This window comes from Dromiciops gliroides, chromosome 1 (assembly GCF_019393635.1).
Source record: "Dromiciops gliroides isolate mDroGli1 chromosome 1, mDroGli1.pri, whole genome shotgun sequence".
Taxonomy (NCBI): Eukaryota; Metazoa; Chordata; class Mammalia; order Microbiotheria; family Microbiotheriidae; genus Dromiciops; species Dromiciops gliroides.
The window spans coordinates 299,088,879-299,114,646 of NC_057861.1; positions in this window are offsets into that span (position 1 = coordinate 299,088,879).

A 25,768-nucleotide genomic window follows, 5' to 3' on the forward strand; every position below is an offset into this window, starting at 1 on the left:
CTCTTTAGTGCAAGGCATTCAAAGGAACATTGAGACACCTTAAATCAAAAGAGGGGAATCAAATATACCATTGCTTTTAGTATTCTGCCATGGTGTATTCTACTGGGGTATATGGGTGTTCAAGGAGGTCTAGTACTTCTGGTATGAGGGCTTCACAAGCCCATTTCAGGGCAACTTATCTAACTTTTGTGCCTACCTGGCATTCAACTATCACTTGTGGCTCCAAAAGACTATAATATGTTCAGTGGCCATATTCTGCTTAATCATCTTGGCAAATTCAGTTGAGTAATGGATGGGCCATAAACCCATTGGTGAGTTGAGGGGTGAGGTTTCTGACCCAATTATATGATAGCTTGCCTTGGTGGAATGGGCAGATGAGAACAATTTGTCCCAGGGCCCATGAAGACAGCTGAAGAAGTTGTTGTGGAGCACTTAGAACTTGATCAGCCATTGAGGATACCAGTAATCCACTGCATCCCTGACCATCACCACTCATCCTCACTTTTGTCTTGCGAATAGGTTTGATTTACACTGGAAGGGAAAATGAGACTGATGATTTTGTTCAATACTGCCTTACTTAAATTCAACTGACTCATGAGTCAAGACATCACTGTGTGATATCATTTGTCTTCTTCAAAAACAAAGGACAAACATTCCACTACATATTGATGCCGATGGCAAAAGTTTAGAAGTGAATTTTTACTCTTCTCTTATGTTCTGATCCACACATGTATGTTTCTATAACTTATTACTTGCTTTTTTTCCACAGGTAGGGGACTTTGTTCCCTTATGGCTAATTCTCTTCACCCTTGATCTGTGTCTGATAATGAGTGACAGAGCTAATAGATGATGCCCATTCATATTTCCACTTTTAATACAGAGGTTCCCTGAAGTATCTTTCTGCTGTGAAATTGAAAATTGATTTTTAGTTCTATTTTGGAAAGACTTAATCAAGCTAGATTTAATATTCTCTTTCACTGAATGTTTCACTCAAGTAACCTTAGGTCACTTGGGTCACAATTCTACTTTTGTGATTCCGGTATCCTTTGCTCACTTTCCTCTCTGTTCTTATCTTGTAACTTCACCCACTACCCACATTGTAGAGAACATTGCCTAAAAGTTATTCTTACGAATCTAAACTGTTTTCAGCAACTCTTGTCACTCACAGACCAATGTTATCACCTGAGAACTCATCTCATCTCCCAATGATGTAATGTAGAGGAGCTGACAAGACAAATATCCTACTTCCTCATTGAAACATCTACCAATCATGACTATCTTACCTTTCTCCTGTGATTTGTATCAAATGTTTTATTTGTGGTTTGCTCTATATTGACCTTTAATGGAATCAATTTAGAATGTCAAAAATTAATATTTTAAAATATAAGTTATTATTGCAAAACCACTGTATAAGAAATGTTCCTAAGAATTAAAAAAAAAATGCAACTCTCTTGATTTGGAAATTAAAGAATATTATCCGGGTGTTTTAAAGACAGGCGGAGAATATTGAATCTAAGAGAAAACTCTATCTAGACTGTGAAAAGTGAAAAGTGGATTAGCTTTTAATCACTTTCCCCAAAGTGTGACAAGTTTATTGTTTTAAAGAGTGAAGAGAAAAAAAGGGGGAATTAAACCTGTTTACAAGCATCAGTAAAAAGACAGATTGAAACTGCAAACAGCTCTTTGTATCAGTGAATTTTCAGGAATACTTTGCAGTTTAAATTTATCTAGCTCTTATGAACTGCCTCCAGGAAAAGACAAAGACTTATGATTAACTTAAAAATAAGCTAACTTCAATTTGAGAGAATATTTTCTGAACTTAATTGTTAAAGTACATCAGAGACAGTTAAAGATACAGATATTTAAAACATTTTTTGATACATATGAAGACAAAGAGTTCTAAAATAATATTTTTAAATGTAATAAGGACAACTAAGTGTATAACTTATTAAGTATGTTACATAAAGTACTTTAATCAAATAATGGTGACTTCTTTGATCATTGGTAAACTGGACAATAAAAATCTTGTTCAAACCACAATTAATAGATAGATAGATAGATAGTATTTATTTAGATAAAATATTTTAATTAAATTTGCAAGGTACTTAATGTTAGGCCAATACAAGGTAGTCTGTTTTGAATGTTAATAAGCAGTATTAGCATCTCCAGCACTTTTTTATTCCAGCAGCATTTTACACTTACTGTTACCTTCTAATTTTCCTTAAACCCCCCAAAAGCACTATAACATCTTCTTTGCAAATATGATCAGTCAACTGATTTAACTGGGATAAAATTAAGTAACTTGGATTTGGAGTACAATATTGTTTGATTAATTATATAAGCCAGGTGATGCTAAATGTTATTGATCAAGTGTTTAATTGTGAAAATAATTAATTAGTATGTATAGTAATTGCAAATGAAAAGCTCGGTAAAATTAGCTATTTTTATAATCTAGGATATGATTTGCATATTAGATGGGAGAGAATTGAGAAATATTTTCCTGTTAGCAATTTTAGACAGACAGTACTGTGTCATTAAAATAAAAAATAAAACATAATTAAAAAAAAAATTTTTCCCAAGGTAAATACTGAAGAAAATGTCAAATGCCTCTTAGTGACATGAGTATACCCTTTTTTAGTATGCATTAAGGCTTCATTAAGGACATAAATAGATTCAGCTCTTTGATTAATTTCATGAGAATCAATAAAAGTTTATTGGAATGTGAAAAATGCCACCAGAAATCTTAGAAAATAAGTAAAATTAATAACAATTTGCTTTAAAGAGCTGGTTCTAAAAGGCCTTGAAAAAATTGATATTTTGAATAATATATTTGAACCAGAAATGATTTTGTTTGATTAAAGTTTATCTTTTAACTAGTTTAAGTTGAGATGTGTTTTCATATTAAGGTAATTATGATAGATTATAATGTGATACAAACTATGATTTATATTTGACATAAAAAATTATTATGGTTGATATTTACTCTATTTTCTATCTTCCTTCACCCTATCCCTCCTCAAAAGTGGTTTGCTTTGTACTGCCCCCTCCCCCAATCTGCCCTCCATTCCTTCACCTCCATCCATCTCATTTCCCTCCCACATTCCCTCGTGGCACAATATATTACTATATCCATTTGACTGTGTATGTTATTCCCTCTTTGAGCCAATTCTGATGAAAGTAAGGTTCAGTTCATGCCTTTTCATCATGAAAGTCTGAAAATCCTCTTTTTCATTGAAGTCCCATTTTCCTCCTGAACGATTATAATCAGTTTTTCTGGATAGGTGATTCTTGACTGTAGTCCCAGTTCCTTTGCCCTCCAGAATATTATATTCCATGCCCTCTAGTTCTTTAAGGTAGATGCTGCTAGATCCTGTTTTAGCCTTACTGTAGGTCCATAATATTTGAATCCCTTTTTTCTAGCTTTTTCCAATATTTTCTCCTTGACCTGGGATCTCTGGAATTTGGCTAAAATATTCCTGGAGATTTTCCTTTTGGGTTCTCTTTCAGAAGGTGATTGGTGGATTCTTTCAACTTCTACTTTACTTTCGGCTTCTAGAACATCAGGGCAATTTTCCCTGACAATTTCTTGGAAGATGATGTCTAAACTCTTATTTTGTTCATGGTTTTCAGGTAGTCCAATGATTTTCAAATTATCTCCTGGATCTTGTAAGGGGCTAAAATTCTAGTTAGTCTGTCTAAACTATCTAATGAGTGGTCACCAATAAATTATAAGCTTTAGCAAGAGTTTGACTTTTAAGCATTTATTAAGGAGAATAAGAATTTGGTAAAGAGAAAAAGAAAGGCCTAGATTCATCTATCTATTAAAGGGAGAGCACATTTCAAGCTCCACTCTCCACCACAGTCCTGATGAAAGGGACCCAGATCTTCAGCTTCATCCCCTCTTCCTCCCACAAGCAAACATCACTTCCTGATGCCAAAGAAAAGCCGCATAGCCTTGCCCTAAGAGGCCTTCTCCTCATGATGGAGCTTTCCCACAGTAAGTCTCCAGCAGGTAGCATCATTTCAATCATCACAATCAATATATTTCCAGGATCTATTTCTGAGGAGATATTTCAAATTGCCCTCTATCTTTTTTTTTTATTATTCATTTGGATTTGGTTTACTGTGTCTTGTTTCTCATAAAGTCACTAGCTTCCATTTTTTCAACCCTAATTCTTAGGCAATCATTTTCCTGAGAGAGCTTTTTTATCGCCTTTCCATCTGGCCTTTCAAGTTGATGACTTTTTTCCCATGACTCTCCTGCATTGCTCTCATTTCTCTCTCCATTCTTTCCACCATCTCTCTAAATCTTCCTTCTTTTTTTCTTACTTTCTCTTCAAAGTTCCTTTTAAGCAATTCCATGGCCTGAGACTAATTCATATTTTTCTTGGAAGCTTTGAATATTGGAGCTTTGACTTTGTTATTATCTTCTTCTGATGGTGTTTTCTGGTCTACATCACCCCCAAAAAGTTCTCTATGGTTTGTTTTTGTCATTGCCTATTCTTCTCAATCCAGAAGCAGATGTTTGATTGAAATCCGATTCTCTGTGGTTAGAAGTTTGGCACACCTGTGCCCCTCCCCCACTGGGCCCCTACCACTCGATTCAGCCCACTAGTTCAGAACCAGGGCCCTCTGCCCCAACTCCAGAAGAGACTGCATCCAACTTACTCTGGCCAACCAACAAAGCCCTTCACTCACTAGTCCATGAGCAGAGCCTCATAAGAAGCTGCTGGAGTTCTGGAGGCAGAGCCAAGATGTTGCAGAGATGTCATGAAGCTGCCTGACCTTTGGCAATTTTCCCTCAAAAACAACATTCAATCAAGCCTCTAAACAGATTCTGGAACTATACAACCTATAAAAAGAGAGACACAATCCTCCTACTTGAGATAATTAAGAAGTCTTCAGGAAAGTTCTGTCTCACCTGGGTGAAAGGGGAGGTAGGCTCAACACTGCTTGACTCATCTGGCAACTCAGCTCAACAGAGTGGACAGCCTGGCACTGCTGCAACTCTACAAGCTAAAAGTGGGCAGCTTAGAGTGAAGCAGCTGATAGTGGGGCAGCTGAGAGCAGTAAGAAGCTTGCAACAGTGAGTCCTGTGCCCCAAGAACAGACTTCAGATTTAAAAGTTTAAAAATAGGATACAACATGAGCAAGAAACAAAAAAGGACCATTACCATTGACAGCTTCTATGGTGAAAGGGAGGCCCAAAACTCACACTCAAATGAGTTTGTCAAAATGCCTACAAGTGAAGATTCAAGTGGGAAGATGATCTTGTCTAGAGACCAAAAAACTTTCTTTGAAGAGATGAAAAAGGCTTCTAAAAAAACAAATTAGAGAGGTAGAATAAAAAATGAGAAAAAGGAATTAGAAAAATGAGAGTTACACTGCAAAAAGAAACATAATAATTGACTGAGGAAAACAATTCCTTAAAAAATACAATTGACCAAATGAAAGAAAAAAGTGGCCAAAAGGAAAAAGAGGTACAAAAGCTAACTGAGGAAAATAATGCCTTAAAAATTAAAATTGGGCAAATGGAAACTAATAATTCCATGAAACACGAAGAAATTAATGAAATTGAAAGCAAGAAAATGATAGAATTAATCAATAAAACTAAGAGCTGGTCTTATGAAAAAAAACAATAAAATAGATAAACCATTAGTTAATTTGATTTAAAAAAAGAAAGAAGAAAAACAAATTAACAGTATTAAACATGAAAGGGGTGATTTCACAACCAACGAAGTGGAAAGTAAAGCAATAATCAGGAGCTATTTCACCCAACTGTATGCCAATAAATTTGACAATCTAAATGAAATGGATGAATATTTACAAAAATACAAATTGCCCAAGTTAACTGAAGAGGAAATAAAATACTTAAATAGGCCCATTTTAGAAAAAAGAAATTGAACAAGCCATTAAGGAACTCCCTAAGAAATAATCTCCAGGACCAGATGGGTTTACAAGTGAATTCTACCAAAAATTTAAGGAAATTTAATTCCAATACTATACAAAATATTTGGAAGAATAGGTGAAGAAGTTCTACCCAATTCCTTTTATGTCACAAATATGGTGTTAATACCTAAACCAGGCAGAACCAAAACAGAGAAAGAAAATTACAGACCAATTTCCCTAATGGATATTGATGCAAAAACTTAAATAAGATATTAGCAAGGAGATTATAGCAAGTGATCATCAGGATAATACACTCTGAGCGGGGGGAGGAGGGGGATTTATACCAGGAATGCAAGGCTAGTTCAACATTAGAAAAATTATTAATATAATTAACCACATCAATATCAAAACTAACCCAAATCATACAATTATCTCAATAGATGCAGATAAAGCATTTGACAAAATACAACACTCATTCCTATTAAAAGCACTAGAGAACATAGGAATAGGTGGAGCTTTACTTAAAATATTAAGCAGTATCTACCTAAAACCATCAGCAAAGATTATATGTAACGGGGATATGTTAGACGCATTCCCAATAAGATCAGGGTTAAAAGAGGGATGTCCATTATCACCTCTATTATTTAATATTGTAATAGAAATGTTAGCATTAGCAATAAGAGAAGAAAAAGGAATTAAAGGAATTAAAATAGGCAAGGAGGAAACAAAATGTTCCCTGTTTGCAGATATCATGGTATAATTAGAGAATCCTAAAGAATCAACTAAAAAACTGCTTGAAACAATTAACAACTTTAGCAAAGTTGGAGGATATAAAATAAACCCAAATAAATCATCAGCATTTCTATACATGACCAACAACGCTTACCAGCAAGAGATAGAAAGGGAAATTCCATTTAAAGTAACAGTAGACAATATAACATACTTGGGAGTCTACTTGCCAAGACAAACCGAGGAATTCATTGAACAGAATTACAAAACAATTTTCACACAAATAAAATCAGATCTATATATTTGGAAAAATATCAATTGCTCATGGATAAGCCAAGCTAATATAATAAAAATGATGATTCTACCTAAATTAATTTACCTATTTAGTGTCATACTAATCAGACTACCAAAATTATTTTATATAGTTAGAAAAAATAAGAGCCAAATTCATTTGGATAATCAAAATGGCAAGAATATCAAGGGAACTAATCAAAAAATGCACAGGCAGGTGGGCTAACCGTACTAACTTTGAAGCTATACTCTAAAGTGGCAGTCATCAAAATTATTTGGTACTGGAAAAGAAATAGATTGGTGGATCAATGGAATAGATTAGGCACAGGAGACACAGTAATAAATTAATATAGTAATCTACAGCTTGATAAACTCAAAGACTCTAGCTTTTGGGATAGGAACTCAGTATTAAAAAAAAAAACTCTTGGGAAAACTGAAAGATAGTATGGTAGAAACAAGGCATAGACCAACATCTTACACCTTATACAAAAATAAGTTCAAAATTGGTTCAAGATTTAGACATAAAGGGTAATACCATAGATCAATTGGGAGAGGAAGGAATTGTTTACCTCTCATATCTATGGAGAGGAAAACAATTTATGTCCAAACAAGAGATAGAGAATATTATGAAATGCAAGATGGAAGACTGATTACATTAAATTAAAAAGTTTTTGTACAAACATAAGCAATGCAGCCAAAAATTAGAAGGGAGGTAGAAAACTGGAAAACAATTTTTACAGCCAGTATTCCTGATAAAGGCTTCCTTTTTAAAATATATAGGGAACTAAATCAAATTTATAAGAATCCAAGTCATTCCCCAATTGATAAATAGTCAAAGGATATGAACAGGCAGTTTTCTGATGAAGAAGTCAAAGCTATCTATTGCCATATGAAAAAATGCTTCAAATCACTATTAATCAGAGAAATGCAAATTAAAACAACTCTGAGGTACCACTTCACCCCTATCAAATTGGCTAATATGACAAAAAAGGAAAATAATAAATGTTGGAGAAGCTTTGGAAAAAATGGAACACTAATGCATTGTTGGTGGAGAAGTCAACCTCTCCAACCATTCTGGAGCACAATTTGGAACTATGCCCAAAGGCCTATGGGATTGTTCATACCCTTTGATCCAGTGGTACCACTGCTAGGTCTGTTTCACAAAGAGACCATGGGACAGGGAAAAGGACCCACATGTACAAAAATATTTATAACAGCTCTCTTTGTGTTGACAAAGAATTGGAAATCTAGGGAATGTCTATCAATTGGTGAATAGCTAAGCAAGTTGTGTTATATGAATGTAATGGAATACTATTGTGTTGTAAGAAATAATCAGCAGGTGGAATTCAGAGAAACCTGGAAAGACTTACATGAACTGATGCTGACTGAGAGGAGCAGAGCCAGGAGCCCATTGTACACAGTAACAGTAAAATTGTGTGATGAACAATGGGGATAGATTTGTCTCCTCTCAGCAGTTCAACAATCCAAAATAGTTTCAAAGAACTCATGATAGAAAATGTTCTCTACATTCAGAAAAAAAGAACTGTGAATTATGAATGCAGATTGAACCATACTGCTTCTACTTTTGGACTGTTTTATTTCTTACTTTTTTGAGGTTCTTCCCTTATGTTCTGATTCTTCTTTCTCAAGATGACTAATGTAGAAATATGATTAATATGAATGTACATATACAACCTACATCCGACTGCTTTCCATCTTGGGGAAGAGGTAGGGAAGGGAGGGTGGCAGTAAAAAAATTTTGGAACTAAAAATCCTGTGAAAACAAAGGTTGAAAACTATCCTTATATGTAAATGGAAAAGAAGAAGAGAAGGAGAAGGAGAAGAAGGAGAAGAAGGAGGAGAAGAAGGAGGAGGAGAAGAAGGAGGAGAAGAAGGAGGAGGAGAAGAAGGAGGAGAAGGAGGAAGAGGAGGAGGAGGAGGAGGAGGAGAAGGAGGAGAAGGAGGAGAAGGAGGAGAAGAAGGAGAAGAAGGAGAAGAAGGAGAAGAAGAAGAAGAAGAAGAAGAAGAAGAAGAAGATGAAGAAGAAGAAGAAGAAGAAGAAGAAGAAGAAGAAGAAGAAGAAGAAGAAGAAGAAGAAGAAGAAGAAGAAGAAGAAGAAGAAGAAGAAGAAGTTGTTGTTGTTCTGGGCGACTTCCTGAGTTTTCTAAGGCTTACAGTGGAAATTCCAAAACTTGGTTGAGCAGGCAAATTCACTTTTAAAATACCGAAAATAAAAGGAACAAATGATAGCCCAGTTTTAACTAACTAGTTTCTCTAAAAGGCTGAATCACTAACTCAGAAGAAAGGAGGGAATCAAACTAAGAAGAAGACACCAAAGATAATGAGGCTCTGGAGGTGTGGTATTTTCTTGGCTGTGCCCACAACAGGTACTGAGCTCTTCTCTCAGCATGCACAGCAGGTGTTCCCAGTTTCTGTATTTGACTGGAAAATAATCTCAGCTGTTCTTATGTGGGTTTGGCAACTCCAGGTGTTGTCTGATGGCATTCTTTTTGGAGTGTTTGGACAGTTTTATCGGGGGCTTGGGGGATTCACAGCCTTTCCTCTGCCATCTTGGCTTTACCCTCCAATAATTTTGATGATATAAAATTTAAAAGTTTTTGCACAAACTAATGTAACCATGATTATACAGAAAACTGGGAAAGAATTTTTCATAACAATTATCTCTGATAAACACCTCATTTCTCAAATACATAGAGAACCAAGTAAAATTTATAGAAATATGCATCATTCCCCACTTGATGAATGGTCAAATGATATGAAAATACAGTTTTCAGACAAAGAAATCAAAGCTATCTATAATCACATGAAAAAATGCTCTGGATAACTATGGATCACAGAAGTGCAAATTATAACAAACCTGAGGTATCACATAACACATATCAGAGTAACAAATATAACAAAAAAGGAAAATATTGGATGTTGGAGGGTATGTGGAAAAACTGTGAAACTAATCTACCGTTTGTGAAATTGTGCATGGATCCAATCATTCTGGGGGGAAGGGGTTGGTTGGTTGAAGATATGCTAAAAAGGTTATGAAACTGAACTCCCTTTGATTGAGCAATTACACTGCCAGATTTATGTGCCAAAGACATCCCCCCAAAAGAAAAAAAAAAACTATTTCTACAACAATATTTACAGTAGCTCTGTTTGTGGTGGCTAAGGATTGGAAATCAAGAGAATGTCCATCAGTTGGCAAATGGCTAAACAAGCTGTGATAAATGATTGTGATGGTATATTATTGTGCTATAGGAAATAACAGCAGGATGATTTCAGAAAGGCCTCAAAAGACTTGTAGGAACTGATGCATGGTGAAGTTAGCAGAACCAGGGGAATGCTGTGCACAGTGACAGCAATATTGTTTAATGAAGAACTGTGATTGACAACTATTCCTAGCAATACAATGATCCAAGACAATCCCAAAGGACTATTTAATGAAGCATACTATCAACTCCAAAGAAAAAACTGACATTGATTGAACACAGACTGAAGCATGCCATTTTTCTCTATTTTATTTTTCTTTTATTCAAGTTTTCTTATACAAAATGTTTTACATTATTTCACATATATTATCCACTTCTCATTGCTTACTGCAATCAGAGAAAAGGGAGAAAAGGAGGGATAAAATTTGGGAATTCAAAACTTCAAAGAAAATGTTTACTATTTTAAAAAAAGCAATGACAGTCTATTAAATGTCATTGTTTGTTGTGAGGCTGCATCCATGAAGTTTTATTACATTTAGGTAAATTGAAGACAGTGTTGGTAATGAAGTCATTAGTTGCATATGTCTTCCATAGTAATTGACTATTATTATTTCTTATTCCATTCCTCCTAAGTATTCCTGACATGTATAATCATTTGTGTCTACTCTGGCATCAAAGTTATCCAAAATTACAAGCTTGATGATTTTCATAATATTTTTTGACCTCATCAGACTTTGTCATGGTGGAAGCATGCACACTGATGATGGTGGTGTAGTATTTTCCTGTAAGTAGCAGTTGCATTTTAATGAGCTCATCATCCATTCCTTTTGAGAGGCACACAAGCAGAAAATGCTAAGGAAACTATTTCTCAGCCCTTCCTCATGCTAGGAGGTGAGCCATGTAGTCTTTTAAAAAGGCTGCTTAGATACACAAGGGTTAACAAATCCCCCTACTGCTTGAGTCCAGTGAGAAGATGACCCTATTGCCTGTGCTATCTGTGAGAAGGGTTTTGTACAGCTCCCAGTGTATCCACAGCTGCCACTTTATCACACCTTTTGCCACAGGACTTTGAGGTAGGTAAAAAAGATAAAATTATATGGCTTGAGGCAGCTAGGTGGCACAGTGGATAGAGCAGCGGCCCTGGATTCAGGAGGACCCGAGTTCAGACACTTGATACTTACTATCTGTGTGACCTTGAGCAAGTCACTTAACTCTCATTGTCCCAAGAAAAAGAAAAGAAAATGATACGGGTGATGTCTTTTGACTTGTCCATAAATTGGATTCAAGTGAGTCATATTTGCAAGAAGTTTTCAGTCTCACCCTCTCTTGGAGTATCATCAGAATCCAGTAGAAAGACAAAATCAAGACAAGTGCTGATAGTTCAAGATGCAGTGGATGACCTTGACATCTTGGATGTCTACCCAAGCTCAAAGTTCTTCACTCTAAGCCTGCTTCAGCTTCCTGTATGACCATTGGAACAAATTGTTCTTATCTGCCCATTCTACCAGGGGAAGTTTTCATATGCCTGGTATAGAAACTCCCCGAACTCTCCTATGGATTTGAAACCCCTCAGTTACCCTCAACCTGGTTGATCCCATTGCCAAAATGGTTTATAGGGCATGGTCACTGTGCATGCTACGAATTCTTAGAGCCATATGTGAAAGTTGAATGAATTAGGTAGATACTAAAAGTAGAAAATAGGCATTGAAAGGGCTCTGTAGTCTTCATACAAAAGCTTCTAGTTTTCCTTAAATAACATTTGCACACATAAATCCTGACTGAATTTACAAGAGTTTGTTGTAAACTTTGTGGAACTGAATTATTCTCTACTCCAATTTTTGACATTGGAAGAAGCCATTTTTTGGAGGTAATGAATCTAAACAATCCAAAATTAATCAATAAAATTGTTTAATTTTGTCAAAAAAGCCAATGCATTGAAAAAATGAATTAGCTAGGTTGAATTAATTAAAAAGTCTGATACACCTGTTAAGATGCTTGGACTAATTTATTTTGTATCCATGTCCTTAGAATTTGTATCTCACTTTAAAAACTTTTCTCAAATATGTTATATATTTCAAAATTTATCCTAATAAACTCTCTAAATTCAGACAATTATTGTTTCCCTTTAATGTAGCCCTTTATTTGTAAGGAAATGTTTAGATAAATTCAAGGCATTCAATCTGTTCTAAATCCTGAACTTTTTATTCCCTCTATTTTCCCCTCCAATCACTCCTCCCTTTCTTTTTTCCCACTTTTTTGTTTAGCCATATGTTCCCCTACTCAGTTCAGTTAGGGGTATTGACAGAAAAGTACTGAACTCTGCTCTCTCTCTCTCCCCCTCTTTCTATGTATGTATGTATCTATGCATGTATGCATGCATGTACATGTACGCATACATGTAAATGCATAAATGCACAATATGCACCACATATGCATATACATATAGATAATGGCTGAATCACTTCCATCTGAATTGTCGTAGGATGATTCAAAATATCACCTGGAAAGATCAGGTACCAGACACTGAGGTCCTTTCTCAAACTTAACTGCCAAAAATGGAAACTCTAGGGCATGGAGCACAATTCCAATGTGTTCGCCACATTGCTTGAATACCAAACTGCATTTTCTTAAAAGATTAATTTACAGAGAACTCACACAAAGCAAGAGTTCATAAAGAAATCAGAAGAAGAGATACAGGGAAAATCTCAATATTTCTATGAACAAATTTGGAATAGATTGTGAGACATAGAAGACACTGACATAGGAATGGCATGGAGACCTCAAAGAAAATGCTATGTACTATGAGTAAAGCAGAATTACTGTAACTCAAAAGAAACCTGAAATCTCCAAGTGATCATATGGACTATTTGTGTCTGACTTTTGTTTGAGACTTTTGAATACATGTTGCTCTGATCACCCACAGTCAGATATATTCGACCTTGATCCTCAAATAGTAATTTCATTTAGGTCCTTTCTTAGTGTGAAGGATAACAAGCAATACCACACACACACACATATACACATAATATACATACATACATATATGTGTATGTATATATATATGATTTAGGTAAAGTTACTGAAGTTTCCACCCCTGCACAACATTTAGTATAATTGCAATGGAAAGTACAATCCCTTCTATTCTTTTTATCTTCCCAGCTCCATTACCCTTCATTTCTTTTCATTGAATTACAAAATCCACTTAGCCACTTATGATCCTAGTTTATCCAAGTCATTCCAAATTTTACTACTTACCTTCTTTGCTCTGACTGGTTCTTCTCCCATTTTTTATAATCAGAAAAATTCATCAGGTTAATAAAAAACCCATCTGTTAGGCCAATATAAGTGAACAGAGGGCATTTTCCTTTTGTATTAGTCTCTTTGCAGTCTCTCTGAACCATACCATTTTCAAATGCTCAACAGGTTTCTGTACCTCTTTAACCTTTCCTAGTCTATACTTTCTTTTGAATGGAATTCAATGATGATTTCTCATAAAAGCTAAGTTAATGAATATTTATTATCTCTGAATTAGAAGTAATTTCCTAATTTCCATAAGGTGTATTCCCCAGGATTTTCTTTCCCATATTTTGCTCTATCTGGGATTTAATTTAATGAAAAAATAAAGGAATAAGCTCCTTACAGACATGATTACCTGATACCTTTGTGGATGACAATAATGTCTTATGTGTTTTTATTCATTGTATTAGGATAACTGTTTCCTTCTATGTCCCTTGAAAACTCCGCATCCAAATACTGCTTAAATGACATTCTCATTCATTTTTCTCATTAGACCTTCTTGGAAAACTGGTTTTCTGCAACTAATTCCTAAAGCCATGAGCTAGCCACATTTTGTGATATTTATTTTCTCTATCCATCCATTTAACTACTTATGGGTTGACTCACAAAAGTAATTTTTGGAAGGAATCTGTATACTTTGATTAATCAGTCTAATAGTACCATAAAATCTAGAATTTTTCTTGTAGCCAGAAAGGATATTATCCTCTCAGCATTTTCCTTAGGAGAATACCATAGAATGTGGGATATTATATTTAGGTAGAAGAATATCCTGACAATAATACTTGGGGCTTGCTTTAAAATTCATGTTTCAGGAACATTACAAGTCCATTCTTTAAGTGGTGCCTGAATTAACTTTGTAGCATGGGACTATCTGCTGGTCCAATATCTTGTACACACACACACACACACACACACACACACACACACACACACACACACTCCATATATTCTTAGTAATGAATTTAGTCTCCTTGACATCAGAATACATTTGAGCTGCCTTTGGTTTTGTCATAGGAGGATTATGGGTCCTGGTTACCCCAACAGTTCTCTGTGGAGTTCAAGGAACTTTTTCCTTGAAACCTCAGGGGTTTTCCCTTGAAATCAAGTAGGCCTCTCCTTGAACTCAATCAAGGACACATACACACACACACATACACACACACCACACACACAGAAGAGATAAGCGGCACCAGATTGAACTGAGCATCCTCTAGGACCACCACCCTACATTCCAGTCCTCCTGAGCACCTGGATGAGGTAATCCAGGAGAAGACCACCTGTAACCACCCATCAGCAGACTGCTTAGACCCATCAGGACAAAGTTGACACCCACCACCAGATCACTCACAAGGGATTCCTCCTACCCCAGTGCAATGTGGGCGGACCCCCAGCCCCTCACCCAATAAGAGACTCTTACCCACCCCATCTAAACCTTATAAAAAGGCGCTCCCCGAGCTAGTTGGGGAGGAAAGCATTTTGTTCATGCAAAACCTTCCTCCCAGCCAGTTTCTCTTGTACCCCAATAAACCTGTTCTTTTATTCCTAATTAGATCTTGCGTGAGAGTGTAATTCTTTACAGAGGAATCCTAAGGACCCATGTGCTTTCTCCTCCTGGGTTTCCCCCATATCAGTTTCCTGACATTATATAAGATTCTAGGTTTTTCATCTGAGTATTTGAAATGGCATTTTTGTTTGATAATGTGTACGTTTTCGATGGTCCTTTGGCTTATCTGCCCTCTACTCCTTTTCAAATATATTTTTTAAAATTTTTATTCAATTTTTAGCATATTATCTTTCCTATAGTTAAAAAATGTTCTTTCCTTTTTTTCTGGCATGTTTCTTGAAATCTTAGGTCACAAGCTGAGTGTCTAATTAAATTGTGACATTATTAAATTGAGTATTGACTCCAAATTTGAGTTTACAGTGATTAAGATGAATAGATGTCTGTGAAACAGATTGATTATTTTTTAAATGGCTCTTAACATTTCAAAGGGGAGATTGCCCAAGCAAAGAAAACCAACAAAAGTAAACCTATTTTTGTTTTCACTACTTAGGTTTTTTTACATTTGGAAAAAATATTAGATTAATCTTTTGCACAAGCACCTGATTTCTATGTGTGGGATTCTTAAACATACTTCAGGTTAAGGTCTATTGCATTATTTTTGATTGCTAGAATTTTGGCTTTATTTTTAGTCTTAGTTTAACTGTTTCATCTGAGGAAAGGAACTGTTCTATCCTTGGAATATCAGCTATATAGTACATATAAAAACATTCAAAATATAGCTTTTTGCAGCTGATTATATACATCCACCCAGGTTGATTATGTATTTCTCTGTTTAAACAGATATTTCTGGATAATGTTAATATTTTGATTTTTTTTCATTTTAGCATCAACCATTATATCAACTCAGATATAATGACCTCATGAGCCAAAAGAAATTAACTCAAACTTACTTTGCTATTTTCCTACAATTTCATTGCTATGCTGAGGGATATTCCTCTTCTATCTATTCTATATCTTCTATCTTATAGACCTTTTAGGCACTTGGTCATTTCGTACATTATTGATGACTAGAAAGACTATATTTGTGAATCATTTTAACATTACACCATCCTCTACTGTCAAACTGCAACCCTTCCCAAACTTTCCTATTCTTCATCTTGCTTTTACCAACTAAAACTCTCCCACTACCATCTGCCTCCTTTGGTCCAATTCATGTGCTAGCAAAGAGAGCCAGATCAAAATACACCCAATTGTATCACTGGCTAATAGAAGCCAACTCCTCAGTTTATTGGGACTTTAATGATATTGTTTATTGAACTGTGTGATAACAGATAGTGGAGATACCTTGCTTCTATTTCAGAGTACTAACAGATACACCAATACTGTTTCCTGAATTGAAGTGAGAGTGCATAGAAAACGTTCCAATGGAGGAAGGAGGGAATTTTTAAAAATTGATCTTTTTCCTTGTGTTGATCAAGGAAAGGATTTCTATGTCTCTGGGCAAAGAGGACTCCAACCTCATTTTCATGTATTTACTACCTTGTGACTGACGAGGAATGCATATGCCTGCTGTTTCTTTTTTTTTTTTTCCTGTTGTGCTATTATTTACTGAATTTAGATGAAGTAGTATGGAGGATGGAATGAATATGTGAGTTTGAAATGTCCAAAGAGAAAGCACAGTTTGCAACACATAATTTCATTGAGGAAATAGCCAAAAGGAGTGACTTCCCTCACCCAGTTCAATAGTTTATTGACCTTTTACCCAAGGCAATTTGTCCTAAAAACAGGAAGCAACCATTCATCAGCTGTACTGTGTGTAAAAGTGAATACAATGGGGGAGGAATGTTTATAATAAAAACTTGATGTTTGACCCTACTATCCTCCAAAAACAAGGTGATAGGGAGAAAGTGTGTACTGGTTAAAGGGAATGTGTCTGTACTTCTCTTTTTGTTATTTCATTTCAATAAAGTCATTTATTTAATAATTAATATTAATGGCTTATCAAAAATCTTGAGGGGTGGCTAGGTGGTGCAGTGGATAAAGCACCAGCCCTGGATTCAGGAGTACCTGAGTTCAAATCCGGCCTCAGACACTTGACACTTACTAGCTGTGTGACCCTGGGCAAGTCACTTAACCGCCATTGCCCCACCAAAAAAAATCTTGAAATGATATCAATTCATTGAATAATGCTGGTGAGATACTACATGGTAATGGAAAATGACATTGTGGCAGTAACCTCTAGCAACTGATATTATGAACTCCAACAGTAAAAGGGCTCAAGCAGATAGATTTAGGGGAGAAAAGATTGTCCTTCAGGAATATCCACAAAATTATGAGAATGTGTTGTACCCAGCTATATTTGGGTGACCTAACTTGACACCGTCTTTGTCATTAGGAAAAATAAGCCCAGAATTTCACTACAAACAAAACTATTCTGCTTTGATCTACCAGAAATTTATTTGATCTAATATCAACTGTCTAATTCTAAAAAGGCAATCAATAATTATTTCACTGTTCCAAAACTTTTTTTTCTCTTCACAAGTCATCCATTATAATATATTCAACTGACTGTTCTATTGAGGATTTAATTAATATTTAATGAATGAATGAATAATAGGTAAATAAAAATAAGGTTGTTTTCAGAAAGCTCTTCCCCTCTATCTCATCTCACATAATTCATTTATTTTTCCTACTTTTTCCTGATTCACTATAGTATACAATGAAGAAGTGACCCTTTCTGTGAAGACTAATCTCTCAGGATCTTTCATCAGATTTCCTCCCATTTTCTCTAACATATTGCCCTTAAATTCAAATATATTCTATTTTACCATCAATCTCTTCGTCTCTTTTGGCTCCTTCCCTATTGGCAACAAGTGTTCTCATGGCTATCCATCCTTAAAATATATTTACTTGATCATATCATTACCACCACATATTACTCTATATCTTTCATCCCTTTTTTGGCGAATCTCCTTGAGAAAGTCATTTTGTAGATGCTTGTACTTCTCTTCCTTTTTTTTTTCAAACCTTACAATCTGGCTGTTGACTTCATGTTCCAAACAGACCTGCTTTCTCTAAACTACCAAGGATTTCAATCACCAAATCTCATGATGACTTGTTTTGCCTTTAGTTCTCATCCTTCAATCTTCCGAACCATATGGTACCACTGTTCATCTTATGCAATTGGATAGTCTTTCTATAGGTTTTTTGAAACTACTCTGTATCAGTTCTCCTACCTGTCAGACTATTACTTCTTAACCTTATTTACTAGTTTTTATCCATATCTCCACTAACCACTGATGAAACAAGACTTCTCTTTTCCTTCCTTGAGAGCAGAGACTAGCTTTTGTATTTCTTTGTATTCCTAGCAATTAGCACAGTGACTAGCATATAGTAGGCACCTAAAAACTGTTTATTAACAAACTGATTGACATGGAGATAGATAGATAGATAGATAGATAGACAGATAGATAGATAGATAGATAGATAGGAAGATAGGTACATATGGGTATATAATAATACTTATTTAGTTATCTGTTTATACATTACATATATGTTTATGTGTATGTATATTCATACATACATACATACATACATACATATATATATACATATATATATATACATATATATATGTATATATATATATATATATATATATATATATATATATACCACCCTATTTAGTATGTAAGCTCATTAACAGTAGGAATTGTTTAATTCATTGCATTTATGCCCCTAGTGTCTATCACAGTGCCTTGAAGGGACTTTAATAAATGTTTGTGGATAATATGATTAGCTAATTTCCCAATTGCATGGCATTGCACTGGTTATCTACACACTCCATCCCCCAGAGTGTTTCTCTTTACACATTTTTAAAAATATTATTATTTTTTTCTTTCCACTACATTCTCCACCCATCAAACAAAGAAATGGGGAAAGGGGGCAGGAGGGAAAGTAGGAATGACAGAAAAAGGTGAGGAATAGTGTTCCTCTTTCATCCTATGGAATCATGATTGAATATTTTATGTATGAGAATTCTTAAGCCTTTCAAAATTGTCCTTTTATTGTCTTATCATATGGGTATATGACAATTGTCTTATTTTACATATATATCATGTGATGCAATTAGATATAATATATGATATAATATAATATAGTACAATACAATAAATTATGATAATCATAGGACAATAAAAGGACATGTATATTCTTCCTTTTTTCTTTCTTTGTTCCTCCTGCCCTTTCTTCTTTCTTTTATTCTTTCTTTCCCTCCTGCCCCCTCTACCTTTTTTTGCAGGTATGTATGTGTGTATACAACACACACATATATGTGTGTATATTTATATTATCTATATTTATATATCCTATGTATTTACATATTTTCTTACCCATTAGATAATGAGCACTTTTGTATCAGAGAGATTCTGTGTGTGTGTGTGTGTTCAGCAATTAGAATAGTTTTTAGAACATTTTAAGTGCTCAGCAAACCATTTTGACTGACTGACTGATTTACTTGATTTCCATTTCTGACTTCACTAAACAGATCACAGATTTTGGTCCATTTGCAAAATTATTACTAGTAGTAGTAGTGCTAGCAGCAGCAACAGGGTTATTGTTATTGTTGTTGCTACTATTGTTATCATCATTGTCATCATCACTATCATTATTATTGTTGATGATGATGGTAATAAATAGATTATAAAGTACAATAACCTGTAATTTCTCTACATACATGCTATTTGTTTTGTTTTGTTTCATTTTAGCAAACAACTGAAATAGGTTCCAAAGAACCTCAAAAAGAACAATCAAAAAGTACTGTTTTCTTTGACCTGAACCATTTTTTTCTTTTACACATTGATACTCTTTCTGTCTAATTCCAGAAGTTTTTTCTTGTTGGAGATAAAGCAAGGTTGGAACCTGAATCATTAACCATTAATTGGGAGATTATACTCATGTAATTGGAGTTGCTCTAAGCTCTAGCAGTACTTCGGAATTTTGGAGATTGCAAATCAACTTCCTTATTAAATACTGAATGGGGAAAGCAAACCCACTAAAGAGAAATTTTTAAAAGGTTGGCCTGCTTTCATTTGTCTCCTCTTCCTTGGTGAAATGTATATGAGAAATATGAGTGGTGCTCCTTCTTCTAATACATTAGTGCTAGTCACCTTTCCCTCTCTATAATTGCATAGCTATCTTGGCGACATGATATGTGGATCAAGAGAACTCAGGTACCTAAGCAAGAACCTGGTTCTCTAGCTGTCTGTTGTGTTTTCTCTTTCTTTGCTCAATTGTAAAGTGATATAATGCTGAACTCCTGAGATGGTTATGTATCCTTTATTAGAGGCAAGCTTAAAATTTAATGGAATTTAGAAATCCTGACTCCATTAGTCAAAGCTAACTGGACTTCAAGCATTAGAGATAATGACTAAGAAGAGATGGTTTGTCTTTCCAGAAGACATGGATTTGGAAATGTCTGAACAGTGCAGAGCCAAGTTGAAAAGCAACAGTGTCTCTTTTGCAATTCTGCAATTTGGTTAATGTTATGTTTGCCACAACTTCCCAGAAGAGTATAATAGAAATTAATATTACTACTTGTTTATGTTTCTTTCAATGTGTGCTGAATTTAACAGTATTTACCAAATCTTATTTTTGTTTTAGCTTTTTTTTTCAAATGGAAGCTAAGAGGTATAAGTGTATATATGTGTTCCTATGAATATAGATTATATTATATACATTATATAGATTTTAAAGAAGCTATCTATATCTAACACAATTTCCACCACATTGTATTTATTCATATATATATATATATATACATATATTTCATTTATAAAGATATACATAGACTAGGTACAATATTGGAATATGTAGCTATAAAATATAATTAGAAGATAAAGAATCATATTTTAATTCTTTTTTAAATAGAAGCAGGTGGGAAAGTAGAGAAGGTATCTAAATAAATAGAAAAATATATTAGATCTCCCATTGGGCTCTATGGAGAGAGAGAGAGAGAGAATATCTCTCTTTTGTGTAGGAAATAAATACCTGTCCCATATCTGATTTATATAATTCATTAAGTACCTTTCTACTCTCTCCCAAACATAAGTTTGTGTCCCTAACCTAGAAATTATTTTAAAATCTAAGCTTTGAGTAATTTCAACCATTTTTTGCTATTGTAGAAATTAATGTATTTCTAACTATTTTGATAATTTGGGTTAATCTAGCTTGATTATCCAGTGGAACAACTGCCCTGACTGATTTTGATTTTTGCTGAAATGTAATGCTTAAGGACAATCAGGGAACATGTAGGAAAATCAAAATGTTAATAACCACAACAATCTTTCATGTTCAAAATTGTTTTATGAATATACCTCAGATTACAATCCAATGCCATTGTTTTCTTTTTTTCTAGGAAGAACTTGGATTCATGTGTATCTAGCCAGTTGCATATATGCATGATAAATACTATTCTTAGATCATTGTTTTTCTGGAGTCATTTTTTTAAACAGATTGTTGAATATGAAGCTACCTCAATAGCAATAATACAGACTAGCACTGCCAATCAATAATCCTTGAAAAAATACTCTGCAAATTTGGACTATTATGGACTATTATGATCAGGTGCTTTTTTAAGATGAGGAAAATATCATTTCCAAAATGAAAACTCTATAGTGGGTTGTAAACTCTTATTCCATTTAAACAGCAATGAAATGGACTCGAGAAACTGGACATAAAAACAAGAGCAGATGGGTCATTTGAGATTCTGCAGATTAGTCACAGGCCTAATCTAGAAGCAGCCAGAAAGTGGTGGATGGCATTCAAACACTGAATGCAGAAGAATGAACAATGTTCCCGGGGTTTATTTGGTAACTTCTGTGACAGATGAGTGTCTGGATGTGATAGAATGAGATGATTTTAAAGCCATCACTGAAACCCATCCATTTGAATTAGACGATCTATTCTCTGTAATTAAGACTAAGCTGTGGGTATCTGTCACAAGCCAAATTAATACAAATTAATTCAAAAACCTTGAAAATGACATGCCATGATGATCTGTTTAGCATGACCCTGAAGAGGACATTTTATTAAGTGAATAAGATTTCATTGTCAAGAAGAAAAGACACTCTGGAAAATGCTGAAGGAGGGGCAAGTAAGTTACTATAGGGGTAAAGTGCTTCTCATTATGATATAAATTAACAGTATGAGGGTTGATAAATCACTACTTCCAAAATACTGTATGGTTCCTGGATATTTAAAGGAGTCAGCTACAGAAGGGGTGAGGATTTTCACCTACTGGATGTATTTATTCACTTTATAACTGTTTTCCCCACTTATTCATTTACAAAGGGAGAATGCTACAGTTAAAATATTCAGGAATATTACATTTGGGAATGGAAAGCAATTTAATTCTCTAGTAATATCACCCAAATTATGAGCTTCAAAACATTCCAAATTCAGTACTAAATGATTAAATCTACTAAATTAACTTTAGATTGGGGTAGATTTATAGTTGAAGTCTGGTATTTGCCTTATTATAAAGTGGTCTCTATCATTTTAGAATCAATTCAAGACCTAAAAATGTACAATAATACAGTTTAATAGCAACTTGTGGTCTAGCATACTATTCCTTACAGAAATAAAGAATCAAAGATTTGGAATGGACCTCTCTACAATATTCTTGTCAAGTGGGTCAAGCTTTTTTTTTTTTTTATCCTATAATAAGAGAATATCATGTCACTTGCAAAACTGACCATTCAACTTTCATATAGCTGTGATTTTTGTGAATTTTATTGCTGGGTAACTGGTGTGATTTTCTCCTGGCTCCTGTCTTAAATGTAGTTCTTTACTTTTAGTACTATTCTTCCTTATTTCTTTTTTATGGCCAGGTTGGGTTAGTTTATCCATTTTCTTGAGCTTTTTACTTTAATGTGTTCATATGTCTGGGATTTTAGTAGTGTAAACACATTGCTATAGGTAAAGATTACAACCTATGCATGTCTTTTCATCCAGTATCCATGTCTTTCTACCTACCTCAATATACTGGAGGCCTTCCTCTTTATCTTCTAGTATTGTGTGGATAATAGTATAAGATTAGGGTCATTATTCCTTGCTCTGACTAACTAGCCAGTCCACTCCCTTTTGTTTTTCAGTAATGTTTGCCTTTAAAATATTTTTGACAATTCATGATCATAGACTTAAAGCTACAAGGAATTTTAGATAACACTTAGTCTCTTTTTTAAAACTAGGTAGCACAGTGAATTGAGCATTAGGCCTAAAGTTAGAAAGATTCATCTTCCTGAGTTCAAATCTGGCCTCAAATACTTACTCCCCTGTGTGACTATAGGAAAGTCACTAAATCCTTTTTGCCTCAGTTTCCTTATCTGTAAAATGAAGTGGAGAAGGAAATTGCAAGCTAGTATCTCTGCCAATACAACACCAAATGATGGCCATGAAGAGTTAGACATGAGTGAAACAACAGAACAACATTATTAAAAAACAAAAACTGAAGAAACAAAGACTAAGACCCCAAGATGCAAATCAGATTTCTCAAAGTCGCCAGACCTAGGATGCAAACTAGGTCCTGTAACTCCAAAACAGTTTTGTGGCTTGAAAATCTAGTTGTACCTAGAATGTACATACATACATACATACATACATAAGTATATATTTTTCTTTTACAATTGGGTAACTATAATATTTTATTACTTTATATTCTGGTCACTTTTTTTTCTTTTCCTTGTTTATTTAATCAGCTCTTTCTGTAATCTACTTTACATACTAAGAGGACAAAGGAGAAGGGTCCAGATAACTCCAATATCCTACCAATTCAAACTCTTTGAATATAAGTCATCCTCTGGGTTCTAGTTTAATGTCATGTAATCCCTCTGAGATTTTAAAGCTCAAGGTCTTGATTTTTTTTTTTTGATCAAGTAGTTCTCAGATCACATTGTCTTGGCCTCTTTATGGCAACACTCAGTCATAAGTAGAGAGAAACAAAGTTCAGAGTATTAAACAAGACAGCTTTGGAATAGATGATCAGATTGAGGGAAGATAGAACAGGTGGGATAATGTGTAGAAAAAATGCTGATTTTTTTTTTGTTTAGTCTTTATTACAAAAATTCCTCAATTTCCCAGGACCCCCATTTCTTGTCTTACATTTTAATAACCTGCCCAGAAAACTTGTTGAAAACAAGACTAAAATTGAACTCCTGTGTATTATCTTGTTTTCCAATATATAATTCAAGTTGACATTATAATTATTGCTTTTTAAAAGTATTTATTTGTTGAATTTTTTCAGTCGGTCATAATGTCTCACACACACACACACACACACACACACACACACACACACACACACACACACACACACATGCAAGGTAAAAGTATTTCCAAGCAATGCATCTGCTAATTTAGAATTATATGCACTCTGGTATCACCAAACAGCAATAAATTCACAATTAGCTTTTGGATGTAATTAGTTAATTTACATTTGGGTGGTAAGAATAACTTGCTAATTTTTTGGGAAGATTTCATATCATAATTTCCTCACAAGACTGAGTGTATTTTTTTTGTTATCTCACACTAAAAACTGTATCATTATTTAGACAGTCATTAATTAATCCAAATTCTTCTTCCTACCACCTGAAACCAGCCCCTTAGCTTATAACGATGTAATTATTTTAAAGAGAAGGCAAGACCTAATCGTTGATTACTACAAGTGGAAATTATTTTAATGATTGGTCACATCTTCTCTGACAGTGAAAGCATATTGAAATGAGGCTAAAACAATCATTAATACCCCATTCTTAAAGACAAAATGGTCCTAATAGCTTTATTTGACAAAAAAGATATGGGTTCAGATTCCAGTTCTGCCACATATTAGCTATGGGAATTTGGGCAAGTCAAATTCTCAGTTATGTCAATGGCAAAATGGAAAATAAAGTAAGGAGTAATGAGGATTTTAAAGCACTTTTTATATGGTAAGTACAAAGTTAGATTTTGAGAATATAAAGACAAGCCTAAAATAGTCTGAACCCTCAAGGAACATACATTTTAACCAGGAAGATCTCTTGTACATATATAAATATATAAAACTTCAAAAACTAATAGAAAATAACCTTATGGGTGATAGGGGAAAAGCCTAAAGAAACCATGAAATTCGAGAGAATAATAAATTCATTTGCATCTCTTTTGAACTAAGCATGAAAGGAATGAGTGATTCCAAGAGGGAGAGGTAAGTAGAAAGAACATTCTAGGCATTGGAATGGTTGGGAACAGTACAAGAAAAGCAGTGTAATGGTACAGAGACAGGAGAATGAGTGTCAAATGTGAAGAATATCATGAAGGCCATCATGGATAGTGTTGAGAATGTGTGTGGGGAACAAGTGGGAATGAGGGTGGAAAAGCAAGTTATGGACAGGCTGTGAAGAATTTAAAATGATAAAAATAGAGGCTAATAAGAGTGAACATAGATTGCCACTAGAGGTTATTGTGTGGAGGGGATTACATAGTTGAATGTGTGCCCTTGCAAATTGTTTAGCCAACTATGTGAAGATTTAATTGTAGAGGAATTTGAAACAAGACATAGATTAGGAGGCTGTTGCAATTGTCTAGGCAAGAAACAATAAGGCTCAAAGTTGGATGTTGATATAGTGGAAAATAAAGGATAACCAATACAGGAAAGAATAAAAGGAAAACAAGAAAGTGAGGGAAAGTTTTTACATCAAGTTTCTCCAATAAAGGCACATTTTCTAAAATATAGAGAGAATTAGGTCAAATTTATAAGAGTATGAGTCATTCTCCAATTGATAAGTAATCAGAGGATATGAATAGA